Raw genomic sequence first — 14588 nt, 5'->3', positions numbered from 1 at the left:
ATTTATAAATTAAGTGCTACAGAAAGTTTTATAATTCAACATGAAATTGATCACCAGCTCTACCTTAGATGTTTGGAGGTATTGCAACCCAAGGATATGATTTGTCTAAGATTTAGAAGGGATGAGTGACACTTGGAATATTAGAAAGCTACTCACAGGCTCTACACTGAGAGTATATTTCTCCTTAAATTTTGTTCCCAAGCCACCTCACTTAACTCACCCTAGTCTCAGTTCTGCTACTCATTTCATCTTTTCCCATCCCCTCCTCAAAGACCAACATTTCTATTTTCTTTGTTTTTTACAAATGTGGGTGATGGAGGCAAATGCAGACAATTTAAGCTGTTTAGTGGCTCTAGATTACTGTGTGCTTGCAGCAGACTCAGAGCAGACATTGCCAGTACTCTTATCAGTCCCTTGGGCTTTGCCCCCCTGGTCAGTAGCTATTGCAGACAAAGGAGGATGTGGAGTGGCATTGGGGGAGAGGAGGCTTTGTTGAAGAGGGGTTCTTCTATAAGAGCAGTGTCCCTGTGTTAAAGGAGCTCCTTCTGGGAATTCAGCCCAATAGAACCACAGGTATGCACAAAAAGGGAACAGAGAAATCAATGAATGCCTGGTCTGTGTTTGGGCTTGTGGAAAAGGATTGCATTTCCTTTCTTTCTTGTCTATTCGTAGATTCTCAGACCACTAATTCCTTTAATCAATAGCGAAGATATGTACCAGGTGTCTCAGAGATGCCGGCATTTGCTTGTCGGGTTAATGCCACTTAATCCCCTCTCTTGCAGAGCCTGTTCAGGGACTCTATGTAGAACCCACGTGGCAGCTGGCTTCTCCAGAGTGGTTTAGATGCATGGGACCATGGATTGGGAGAGGCCAGTGACAACCTCCCTTTTACTAGTCATTGTTCATACCGCACTTTTCTGTACAGTTTACAAAGCACTTTCACATTCATATTCCAACAGGCAGACCGGACAGAGGTTACTATATCACACAGAATCCAAGAAAGAACAATGCAGCAAATTAATAGATGGCACACGATTGATTGTAAGACTGTCCCAACTTCAGAGACGTTAAAGTGTGATTAAATAAATGTATGTGTGTGTGCATGCACGTGCGTGTGTGCATTTGTGTATCCTGGAATCTTGTATATTGTATTTTGGAATCAATTAAATCTAATTCTGTGTCTATTTAACAGGCAAGAAAAACTAAGGCCCAGAAAAGTTAAATGACAAAGCTAAGTTACTAGCTCAGTACTTCCCAGTATCCTAGTTCCTAGGTCTGTGCAATTTTTAGTACAAAGTCTGTCACAAAAATATGTAAGAGAACTTGAATAAACCATATACTGACTCTGTATTTTTTTTCTTTCATCTATGAAATCAGGATAAGAATAGTTGGTCTCCCTGCACCAGAGGTTTATTATGAGGCTCAAATTAGACGATGCAACTCATTCTTCTATTTTTTTTTTCATTAACTGACAAAGAATTTACTGACTGTCTCCAATGTGGTAAGCACCATGTCAGGTTCGAGGAGTTGAATGGAGACAAATGTATGTGTCCCTTGCCTTTGTGAAATTCCAAATACAGCACTTTGTAATTTGCAGAAGACTATACAGTTATAACATATTATTATTATTATTATCATAGGAGATGCTGACAGAAAAGCCCTTGAATGGAGCCTCATGGGGTTGACAATGAGGGAGTAGAAGGTGGTGTCACACCTTTTCCTAAGATAAATCTACACATAAGGTACACAGGATTTTCCCAGGCCTAATGGAAACACTTAAATGTCTTAAATCTAAATTAATGCCCTGATGCACTTTCCCAATCCTTTCTTGCTATGAGACTCCTTATTTTCCCTCTAGTCCCTTGAACATGGGTTTTCCCATCTGTGTTTCTTATTACCATTCTTTCATCTCTCAACTCTATTTGGAAAAATCCTGCCCATCCTCAAGCCCCAGGTTTTCTGAATATTTTTCTAATCACCTCATACCACAGTGATTTCCTTCTTCTCAATCCCTTTAGCATGTTTTGTGGCCCCAGTTATTTAGTGTTTGCCATGATCTAATTTTGCTGATGCTAACTCTGTGCATGCCTTGTCTTCCTACCTGAGGAAAGGGCCCTACCTTATTCATCATTGCCTCTTCCTCAGCATCTAGTATCCATGTGTTGATTTAGTGATGTTGGAGCTTTCCCCCAATTTAAACTGCCTCACCATCCTTATCCTTGGATTCTGTGAAGTGAATGTGGCCTTTTGTAAAATGGAAATCTGGGTTCTAGCCAAAGTTCTCTGTGGTGAAACCAAAGATAGAAACTGGTATAATGCCTCATCCAGAGACGGTCTCCAAGTTGAAAGCTGAACAAGTGACAAATGAGCTTCTTAAGGTAAGTAAGTTGTGCCCCACTCCTGTCTGCTTTTTGTTGTATTTTTCTAGCACACTTATCATTCTCTGATCTTAAGGAAAGAATGGAATCGGCATGGAGCACTAGAGAGAGTGAAATTAGCAAGGATGGCTCCATGGTGCCTGGGACTATAATTATTGCTTACTGAATATTTATTGAATGAATAAATGAAAGAGTAAATAAGAGCTAGGTGGCCATGTGAGAAGGTAGCCAAATGAAGTGGCAGAGGCCAGAGGCTACAAGGCCTAGTTGATTTTTTTGCTAACTGGCTGATGGTGCCATTGCTGCCTGGAAGCAGTTGTATGATTACGGCATCTTCTTCAAACAGAACAAACCCACTCCCACTTCAGGGCCTTAATATATATTGTCACTTCCCAGGTGCTCTTTCTCCAGATTATATGTGAAGTATATCACATATACTTCAGTACTTCAGTACTCTGTTTAAATAAAACCCCAGCAGAGAGTTCTTTCAAAACTACATCTAAAATAGTACCTTCCATCACTGGCTATCCCTCAATGTACTTTCTTCTCTCCATAGCACTCATCACACCCCAGAACTGTTATAGTCTAGAAAAAGGCACTGCTTAGACATGTGCAGTACATAGCCCATGTGGCCTATGTCTTTAGAGGGCATATGTATATATCGCTTTTTGTTTATTTTTGGTCTCATCATTAGAGTATAAGCTACGTGATAAAGACTCCCTAGTGCCTAGAAAAGAGCTTGGCACAAAGTAGTATTCAATAAATATTTGCTGGATGGATGAATAGATGGATGGATGAAACTTGAGACTAACTTTATCTTTACTCCTATGGCATGATACAGATCTCTTCCCTACATCCCTTCCCAAAGAATGGATAGCAGGGTTCAAAAAACTTCTTTCATAGATCTGTATCATACCAAACCTTGTAAGACGTTAACGACTATCTCATGCAAACTTGTTATTTACATGTGCAGAAATTGAGGCTCCGAGAGGTACTGTGGTTTTTCCTAGATCACCCTAACAAGTTCATGAGATAGTGGCAGAGCTAACCAGAATCCAGACCCTTTGTTGCTCAACCTACTGATCTTTCATTCTACATTATTGACAATCCCACTTGAGCGATGGAAGATTTAATCCTTCTATAATATAAAATAGACCCATATCTTGGATCTGAGTTTTCTTTTTAAGGCAGGAAGCTGCAGCTAATTTTTATGGCTCAGATTGGCTTTCAAGAAGCTCTGACCATCTGAACCCAAGCTATACCCAGGTTATTTTCCTATGGATCTACTTGTAACAAAAATCTGACCCCATATGTAAAAACGTTCTATTCTGCCAGGACCCTGCTATCAAATGATTAGAAGGCTGGAAAATGATCCTTTCCTGGCGGAGCCATCCAAAATATCATTAACAACCCAGACATTACATGGGAAGATATATACAGAACATCCAATCTTCTAGGCAGCTGTTATGACAACCAGGCTCATCACAGAAAAGTCACAATCCAGGCTCATCACAGAAAAGTCAAGGCCCAAGTGGACTTAAATACATGAAGACTTTATTAAGAGCTACCTCTTAGGGTACCTGGGTGGTTCAGTTGTTTAAGTATCTGACCCTTGATTTCAGCTCAGGTCATGATCTTGTGGTTTGCACATTGGGCTCTGCACTGACAATGTGGAACCTGCTTAAGACTCTCTCTCTCTCTCTCTCTCTCTCTCTCTCTTTCTGTCTCTGTCTCTCTCTATATATACATCTCTCTCTCTCTATATATATGTATATATATATATATATACATATACATATATATCTTTCCATCTCTCTCCCTTTCTCTCTGCCCCTTCCCTACTTGCACACTCTTTATCTCTCTCAAAATAAAGAAATAAAATTAAAAAAGAGGTACTTACTGCCTAACATTAGATTTCAATATAGTTGTAGAGATGAGGGAAAAATCTATATCAAGTACACACATCTTTGGAGATTAAATGTGATGAATTATGTGTAGGAAAGAGAGTCGAAGAGTTCAGGAAGGAATGGATGGCTCTAGATAGGATTGGTAGGGTTTAAGCATATTTAGAATGCATACAAAAATGAGCAAAGCCATAGCAGTGGGAATGGTGTAAGACCTAGATTACAGGAATACTTATAGGATAGACTAGGATCTAGTGAAAGGTATTTGCAAGAATAGAAGATCATAAGTAACAGAGGCACATTTTGGAGAATTGGAAGTAAGAAAGAGGAATTAGACATGACACTGTAAAGGATAGCAAGTAAAATTAGTAAAAAAAAAAAAAAGTGACACGGTGGAAGGAAGACACCAAGAGGTTGATCTGGGTTGGTTGGAAGGGAAGAGACAATTGAAGGCAGAAAAAGCTGTGTGGAGGGCTGAGTGAGGGAGGAAAGTATTTGACACGATGAAAGCCATCTCTGCACCTGGCATTCTTAGCCTCCAGCCTTCTCAAATGTATTCCACCTTGGATGGATAGATTCTATTCTTCAAAATATCAGGGAAATAAATTCTACAGCTCTTCTCAGAGCTCTGCCTCTGTCATTCATGACCCCAAATGTTGGAAAGTTCTTCCTTTGGTTTACTTGAATCCTTCTCATGGCCATTAATGTTTTCCTTCCTTTGAACCCAGCAGTCAGGTGAAAAGGGAGTAATCCTGTATAGCAGGTTTCAAAAAGTCATCCTAGGATAGTACCCCTGGAAGGAATCTTTGAAATCATTCAATTCTGCCTTCTTCTTTTAAAGATCAGAAAACAGAAGAAGGTCACACAGCCAGTCTGTGGCTGGACTGGGAAGTTCTACCACCACCCTTTACCATTCCCATCTTCTGGTCATTAAGAACCTCCCCTAATACTGCTGTTCTCCACAGCCCCACTAGCTCAAAAGAGGAGTTTTACCAGTTCTCTCTGGGAGCAGTCAAAATGCTTTAACTTTCTAAATGGCTTATTTGGGGACCATAAAAACTTTATCTTTCAAAGGAGGTATTGGGGCATATGGGTGGCTCAATTGGTTAAGTATCCTACTTTGGCTCAGGTCATGATCTCCCAGTTCTTGAGTTTGAGCCTCACATCAGGCTCTGCACTGATGGTGCGCTCTTTCCTCTCTCCCTGTCCCTTCTCCATTCATGCTTTTTCCCTCTCTCAAAATAAATAAACTTAAATAAAGAAATAAAATGAGGTATTGATTTTGACCAATCATCACTGCCATTCCATTGACAATTTACTACCTTCTATGATTGTTACCAAACCCATTATCTAGTAGGTATGAGTGCATACATATCTGAGGATCTGACCTCATCCTCTTTTTGGCCTTTGACATAATCCAGAAGCTGAACAGATTCCTTTTCAGCTCCCAGCCTTAGCAGCATCAGGCACAGCCTTTTATGATATCAATGCACATCTTGACTTGTGGCTCCAGGCAATCTTTCTTCTTCCTCTTTAGCTCCAAAGCTGTCCTTCATGCTGGCTGCCTGGGTTGCACATGCCTGAGACTTGGATTCTATCCCCTCTCTAATGTTTTAATTGCAGGCAAAACCACAAAGAAAAATTTCTTTTGGTAAGCCCACTTCAAACATGCATAGCCAGTGAATGTTTACTAGGATAGAGTTTGAGGTTGGGAGGGGTATACAGACTTGACCAGAACTCATTTGCATGCCATGGATTTCTTTCTCCACCTGTACCTACGACACTAAGGAAATGACTTTCTGTCTCAGGGCAGCATTGCTGCTGCCAAATTATTTTTTGGTTTATCCATACTTTTCCCTTTTTCCATTCTGGCATTCATTGTTCCATGTTGGTCAGTGTATAATAGGAAACAGAATGTGCTTACACATTGAAAACTTTAAAATATGCAACTCATTTAGTGTGGAAACTTGCCTGGGGGCAGGCTTTTCTGGTGACCGGTATAGGACATGCACACTCAAAGAATCCTGAGTATAGAACTTAACCTACAGAGGTTATCTTTGGGGCTAGTTGAGGATTAGCCATGTCAGGAAGAAAGATTCCCTGACTTTTTTCAAGAGTTCTAGAGAAAAAATGTTCAGGCTCCTCTGGTGTCCTGCTTTAAGCCAGGAGAGATAAAATAGTCTTGCCTCTGCTCTTAAAACCTTGGCACTAAAGGTAAACCTATTGATAAAAATTCTGGGGGCTATGATAAACAAATGATATGGCTCATTTGGTAAGGCATTATAGAGAGGAACCTAGAATGGAGGATTGAGTCAAGTCTTCACCCTCTAGGCAGAACTTTGGAGCATAAAGGTGCTGTTCTAAAACACTGGGTCCATGTAAAAGGCTCTGGTGGGAGACTCTTACTCAAAGACTCACTGTTCTTGATTTTCCTTTCTTCTTGGACTTACTCTGTCCCCTCCCCATAAGCACTTACTTATATCTCAAGGCAAATAAATCCTTGACCTGAAAGAGCAATTAAGAAGTCACCTGAAGTCTATTCCCCCATCTCAAGGCCAGGCTACAGTTTACCCAACAGTCATCCTCTTCATGATCCAGACATGTTTGAATCAGACTGGTATTGTCACAGTAGACCCATTCCTGTTTTTCAGCTAAGTTTGATTTTTAAAAACACTGCAGGGACTAAAAGACAATTAAAAAACTAGACAAAGAATTTGATTAGACATCTCTCCAAAGAAGATATAGAAATGTCCAATAGCAAATGAGAAGATGCTCAACATTATTAGCCAATTGGGAAATGTAAATTAAAGCCACAGAAAGATAACCACTTCATATCCACTAGGATGGCTATAATAAAAAAGATAGAAAACTGCAAACTTTGGCGAAGATGTGGAGAAATTGGAACCCTCCCACATTGCTGAAAGTATTGCAAATGCTGCATGCCATTTGGCATTCATAATAGCCCAAAATAGAAGCAACAAAAATGTCCATAAATGGATGAAAAGATAAACAAAATGTAGTATATCTGTACAATGGAATATTATTTGGTCATAAAATGGAATGAAGTACTAACATATGATACAACATAGATGAATCTTGAAAACATTAAGTGAAGGAAGTCTGTCATAGAAGACCATAACTTGTATAATTCCATTTATATGAAATGTCCAGATTAGGCAAATCAGAGACAGAAAGTGGATTGTTGATTGCCTAGGGCTGAGTACAATGGGGGAAAGGGAAGTGACCACTAATGAGTAAGAGGTTTCTTTTTGAGATGATAAAAATGTTCCAGAGTTAGATAGTGGTGATGGCTGCACAACTCTGGGAATATTCTAAAAACCATTGAATGGTACACTTTAAGATAAATTTTATAGTATGTGAATTGTATCTCAATAAACCTGTTATTTTTAAAAAGTCATCACAGGCAAAAAGAAACCACAAGAGAAGGAAAGCAGGCAATTTAAAGGAACCAGACAGTGAATTTATCATAAAACAAAAACTTTATTTTTTTTTACCATTATTTCATACATTCCCAACAAAATTTATGTATTTTCTTAATGCTGTGGTTTGAAAATACGTGGTTTTCTCAAACTGATGTTATTGCTAAAAGAAACTTCTGCTGCCATTTGGACAGGGGAAGCATAGCCAGCCCTGTTTTAAGGCTTTTGTTGAGTCTTCCTCTTTTCACTTCCACCTACCTGTCTGCAAACCTGACAGGAAACTTACACTGAGTCCCTCTTGCACAATCTGGTGGAATGAGCTGGTGACATAAGTGCAGGTTGGATAGTCTCCAGCTTTAGTTTGGGGGAGAGGTTGGTTTTCTTTGATTATCTCCTCCAGAAATAGGATGATGTTGAGGGAAGGGGGGGCGGGCTATGGAATAGGAATCTAGATCTCTGACTCCTCAATGGAAGTCATACTGATTCTATTCTGCTGAGTGCTTTAGGGATTAAGAGACTATTCTGGAATCCAATGAGGAGTAGCATTTGTCATGTCAATAGCAGCTAGGAAATGTGGTGTACAGAGAACTCCATTTGGCATCAAAAAGCTATTCTTCAGGTCATCATTTGACCATCTGCATGACTTCAGACCAGTCACTGAATTTCTCCGGCTATAAAAATGGGAATAATAATAATAATAATAAATGGGAATAATAAGTTTTATAATCATAGGAGCTGTTAGAAATCATTTAGCATGGTGTATTTCAAATCTTAGCCACCCCTGAGCCCCCACCCCTGATTGTAGCTCCATTTTCACCCACTCTCCTTCTTGACGTTTTTGAAAATGATTGGCCAGTATCTATATAAGTTGGCTAGTCCTAAAAAGTCTACAATATATTTACCTGGAGTTTGCTATCTTGCAAGTCTTAACTGAGACCTTTATGTCTTCCCACTGTACCTTGTACATAACAGAAGTTTGAAGACCAAAACCTAATACTACCTGCAACTCTGTTTCTCTGGGCTAGATCCCCCTACTTCATCTAAAGCTCTTCATGTAGCTTGGTTTCAAGTTTTCTACTCTTCTGGTTATTCTCTGAAAACATTCCAGACTGCCAACTCCTGCAGGTATTAAAACAGTCCTTAAAAGTCAGAAGAATAGAGTGGGCTTCGTTTCCCTTCTGGACAATACATTCATATTGTATTAATATAAAAAGTTTTTAAAATTTTTTCAAATGTTCATTTATTTTTGAGAAGGGGGGTAGGGAGCAAGCAGGCCAGAGGCAGAAAGAGAGGGAGACAGAATTCCCAAGCAGGTTCCACTTTGTCAGTGCAGAGCCTGATGTGGGGCTTGAACTCACAAACCATTGAGATCATGACCTGAGCCGAAATCAAGAGTCAGACGTTTAACCAACTGAGCCACACAGGCAGCCCCAAATTTATTACTATTAATATAAATTTGCATCTGTTTTGTGGCAGCCACATTCACAAGTAACTAAATATGACACTGTAACCCATAAACCCATAAGCTCTTTTTCATATTCCATCTTTTAGCAGAAGTTGCTTCAATCCTTTTACACATACTCTCTATTTTTTGGATTAAAGTGTCAGAAATTCTATTTTCCCCATTAGGTCCCATGATTTCAGCCCATTTCCTGCTCTGCAGATGCATATTTGGTTGAAGTGTTTTGATGGTATGTTGATGACAATTAGTGGGACAAGGAAGAAGAGTGATACCAACTCTACCTTTAAGGTTCTCTGTTGAGAAATCAGTGTCTACAGATTAACCTTGCAGCCCTGGAAAAATGCACACAGAAAGACACTACTTATCCATGCCCAGCCTTCTGCCCCCTCCAGAACAAATCTTTCCTGGTCATGTCTTCCTCAGGTCCTGAGTTAGGAGTCATACAATGATCATTTGAGCCCAGCTAGAAGGCTTCAGTGAGGGAAGTGAAAGAGGAGTAGGTGAAAGAGGAAAAAGGAGGTGAAGAAAGAAAAAGGGTTGGAAGACAAAGAGAGAAATATGGTGGATGATTTTTGGAAAGTCTACTTAGCTCTGGCCACATTCTTGTTGTTGAGCTTTATGGATCATCCCCTTATTATAATTAGTTCTATTTTGTTTGCTTGTTTATTTCATTTTTTTTTTTTGCCTAGGCTACAATAATTTGTTTTCTTTTTCTTGAAACAGTCCTGAAAATCCCAAATAATCTAAGAACAGAGCCATAATTAGGTTAATGATCTTAATAAATGTGGACAATGGAGCCAATATGGGTTTAATCAATTGTTTGAAATTCTATAATGGTCAATAAGAAAACGCTGAAGTTTTAGGCTGTCTCAGGGCCATAAAGAATGGGCAAGGGAATCCAAAGTTTTTAAGCAGAGAAATGAGAAGGCTAGTACAATTTATAAGGACATAAAAAGCTTTATAAAATATATACTGGACAGTTACTTTAATGAAAACAGAGGAATTCTGGAAGGACACAAAAGCTACCCCACAGGCCATCAAATATCTGATTAGTCTATAACTGTGCAGATTCTGCCTCTGTGGAACTTCAAATGAGACGAGGTAACCAGTGACCCTGGATGGTGAGACGTTCAACCAACAGTGCTAAACATCTGTTATGCATCTAGCAATGTGGAGGACACACAAAAAGTCAAGAAATGCCATATACAACCCTGCCCATAAGAAGTTTAAAGTATCATTAGCAAACAATACAAGGTAACATATAATTAATTTTCTTAAGGTGTGGTACAGATCCATACATTCTAAGAAACTAGTAGGTGAACAATTCAGCATGGTCTGGAATTGTTGGGAAAGACTTTAAGAACAAAGTTGGACTTAAGCTGAAGTAGGGACGTATGGAAAAGAGTTCAGCAACTCACATGATAGGAAGAGAAGAGAAAGAAGAAGAAAGGGAAAATGGGAATTAGGGAAGTGGGATTAGGACAGGCTACAGTGTAGGACAAACAACAATGGAATTAGCATGGTTGGCATGAAGAAACGATCTTGGCTGAAGACTGGCTTTGCCAACCCCACATCTTTGGTGCTGCTCTGGCTCTGCTCTTCCACAGAACTCCTCCTAACATTATGCCTTTCTGAGCTCCTAACACACTGTCATCACTCTTGAATGTCCCTTGTGTTGTTTTAGTTGCTGGTATATCCAATGTCTACATCACTTCATTTGAAAAATTTTTTATCTTTCCAATAGTATGCTAAGCCCCTTGAGGATAAAGACTGTGTCCACTGTTTTGGCATTCACCCAGAACACAATGTAGTAAGTTGAATTTCAAATTCTTACAATAAATAAGCATTTATTAAATGGACCAGGTGGAATCTGGATATTATTTCTGGCTCAGACTTCTGGGAGGCATTGACTCTATAATTTTTAACTCTTCATCCCAAGGCTTTGTCAAGTGGTGAAGTCAGGTTGCACATGAAAGAGGAAGTGGAGATGGGCTCTCTGGACTCTGTTTCTCTTGTTAGGGTTGCAATCATCTCAGCTTTGTGTTTTCTATGTTAGCTAATCACCATCTTGACATCCAAACGTTGAGTGGAAATTAGGTGCACTGAATAAGAAGTCAGGAAACAAGTAAAAATTTACTTCAAAATAGAAAGGAATGGTGCCTATTCCTCCCACTGTTTGTTGAGACACTTTCACTATCATGCCCAATCTGGAATGGAAAGGGCAGCTGATGTACAGAATATTAGCCCCTCAAACACTTCAGACCCCAATGGAGCCCCTTAGAAGTGTTTAGATTGCCCTATCACACCTATCTTGATGGTCTTTTTTTCATCAGTCACAAATAAAATTTTTAGGTGAGAAGGCAGCTACATATTTCAAATGCATTTGTCTCTAGATATGAAAACATCTGGAACATTATAGTAAAGTCTAGGAAAATTATCTGCTGGTATTCATTTCTCTTTTGAATTTGTGACCTATTTGACTCTACTGTATATATCTGGTTGCAGATTACTATGGCCATGTAGACCCTGTGCCTGGGAGCACTGGTGGTGGCCCAGCTGAGCTGAGATAGAGACATAGAACTAGCTCCCATGACATAGAGTTTAGGGGAAAACCAGGCTTCTTTGGGTTCATATCACATTGGATTGTACCCTCACTGTGCCATTTATTAGTTGTGTGTCCTTGAGCAAGTAATTTAGTCCGAGTCTCAGTTTCTTCATTTTTAAAATGAAAATAGTAATAATGCAAAACTGAAGAGGTGGTTGCAAAGATTAAATGAGATAATATATACATGAAGCTTTTTGCGCCACAGCTGGGCAGAATAAGCACTTGATAAGTGATAGCTCTTGTAATTATTATCATTCAGTGCATTCTGGAGCATCATTATCTGCCCAGCCCTTCTCAGGTGATTCTGTCTTGAATGGGGCTTGGGTAGAGCAAAGGGGAGGTGATGGGTCTGAATGTGTGGCTGGCTGTATGTGTTGGTCAAGAGGGATAGGTGTGTCCTGAGAACATTGTAGTATTATGGGTGTGTCTCAGCCCCAAACCAGGTTAGAGAATCTCTGACTTTTATGATGAGTCATAAGTCTGAGCAGCATGTGATGCTCATGTCCCAGGTAAACCCTGCTTCCCATTCTGCCCAGTAGGTTCTTCCCACAGAAAAGGATTTACCAGTCATGTATACTTGTAAATGTCCTGCATCTCTCTCTCTTTCTTCTTTCTTTCTTTCTTTCTTTCTCTCTGTCTTTTCTTGGTCTTTGGACTCAATGGAAGAGTTGGGACCATTTTAGGGACCTTGATTCATCCCCATTAAAATACCCATGCATAGCTTATGCTTTGCACCTATTTGGACCTACTGGTAAATGACTGGATGGAATTCCTTGTTAGGCAGATCATGTCTGGCCTGACATGGGGGATTATGTGTTCACTAGTAGGGTATCATTTGTGGGAGCACCACAAACCTTGCCCTTATCCACCAAAGAGACAGAAGTTCCATCATAAAATAACTTTCTTCAGTGTTAAAGCTTTATAAAACTACAAATATCTCTGGGAAGGAATGATTCCTTAAGTCAAACCCAGTCATTAACTCCTTAATGTGAAATAGTTTATAGGGATTTTACTCATCAAGGAAATTAGGAAAGAAATAAATATGAGGCTACAAGAAATAAAACATTAGCATTGAGTGGAAGGACGAAAGGATCCTGTGAGACACATCCAGTGACTTCAGTCCAGAGTGTGCAGCCCTGGGTGGCTAGGCAATAGATAGATGCTGGATGCATGTTGCTTGGAGAAATCTATTGAAAGTGAGGTAGGAGAGCAAGGACAGCACTTTTACCCACTTTACGATTCTGCCTAGATTCTGAGGAATCATTCTTTTTGCCCTGTCTGGAACTGAAAAGTCAAGCTTGGAGACATAAGGCAGGCTCTTATCAAAGAGAGAACACATGTAGCAGGATTAGACCCCGTGGACATGAATAACTCAACCAGGCTGGCACTGATGTCTTCCCAATCTGCTCTGAAGGGAGTGATTCCACAGGCTGAGACATAACCTCACCACCAAAGCCAAAGTATGTCATGGAGCTTTTAATAACCCTGCCTGTCCCTGCCTCCCCCACAAAGGGGAACAACTGGCCTCACCCTCCCTTCTTTTCATTGTCACTTTCTCTCTGTGATTCCAGGGCATTGTCTTTGAATGGGTGTCCCCATGTTAAGAGGCATGCTTTCAGAATACAAGCAACAACCATTTTATAATTTCTTTAATGCTATTGTTGCTGGGATTGCCTCTCTACGTGATGGTTACAAAAGGCAGATGGGGAGATTCAGTCTAATTAGGGGCCCACCAAACTTTTCACCTGCCTGTAGTTTCAGTCCCACCCATATTTACCTGGGCCACCCAGGCCCCACGACACCTCCTGCCCTCAACCCAGGAGGATCTCAACACAGTCTGTGAGAGCTTCAGACCAGAATTATGGATAGGTCTACATTTGGGGACTTCTTATTTATATTTTAATGCCTCTCTGCCCATTTATGGAGACCCCAGCAGTGTGCTGGAGCCCGTGTTTACCAAGCAGCAAGCATGAGCCAATTAATTTCTAGGAATTTTGTGAGTCAGTTGACATCACATTGGTGTGGTGGGTGTATTTACATTCATGGAAATCAGTAGATGCTTCAAAACAGCACACCACTGTGCTCTCCTTCACTCAAGAAATCTGTTCCTCCATGCAGCCTACCAAGGACTTTTCTTTCCTTTCTCTCCCACATTACAGTTTGCTAGGTATGTGCCCTTTCTCTTTTGCTCATCACTAACTATAATTGGAAAGGACCTAATACAATACTTCCTGCTATCATCTTAATAGTAATGAGTCCTACCCCTGTGGTGACACTTGCACTTTAACTTTGGGCAAAACTCTCAAACGAATTACCTGTGGTTCTCTTTATAACATTCCAGGGTCAGGGTGAAGACCTTCCTAGAACCACTGCTTGTGTGAAAATTATCCCTGTGTGCTAGATGACAGGGCAGTATCACAGTGTCTCCCTGCCTGGAATGATGCAAATGTGGTCTGGCCTGGAGCTGGCAACCGGGGTGATCCTGTCACTGCCTTTCCCACCTAAACATTCAACCTTCTGTCATAAGTGGATCCCTCAATACGCAAAGCATAATGACTGTTCTAGAATCTTAGCCTGATCCTTCAAGATTTATTGTTTCTTTCCAGCTGAACTAAGGTCCCCTAGAAACAGAACCACACTTTAGAAGTGGATGTATTGCTACCGTCATTGTTTTAGTCCCTGAAATCCTCCATCATCAGGGACCAGGACACTTCAGTTATATGTGTACATCCAGCTGGAGAGGAGAAACCACTATCCTCTAAGAAAAGACACATACTTTAAGAGAACAAATCAACTGAC

The sequence above is a fragment of the Prionailurus viverrinus genome, chromosome B4 (assembly GCF_022837055.1).
Source record: "Prionailurus viverrinus isolate Anna chromosome B4, UM_Priviv_1.0, whole genome shotgun sequence".
NCBI classification, from domain to species: Eukaryota; Metazoa; Chordata; class Mammalia; order Carnivora; family Felidae; genus Prionailurus; species Prionailurus viverrinus.
The sequence above is the reverse complement of the archived record's forward strand: the minus strand, read 5'-3'. Positions refer to the sequence as shown.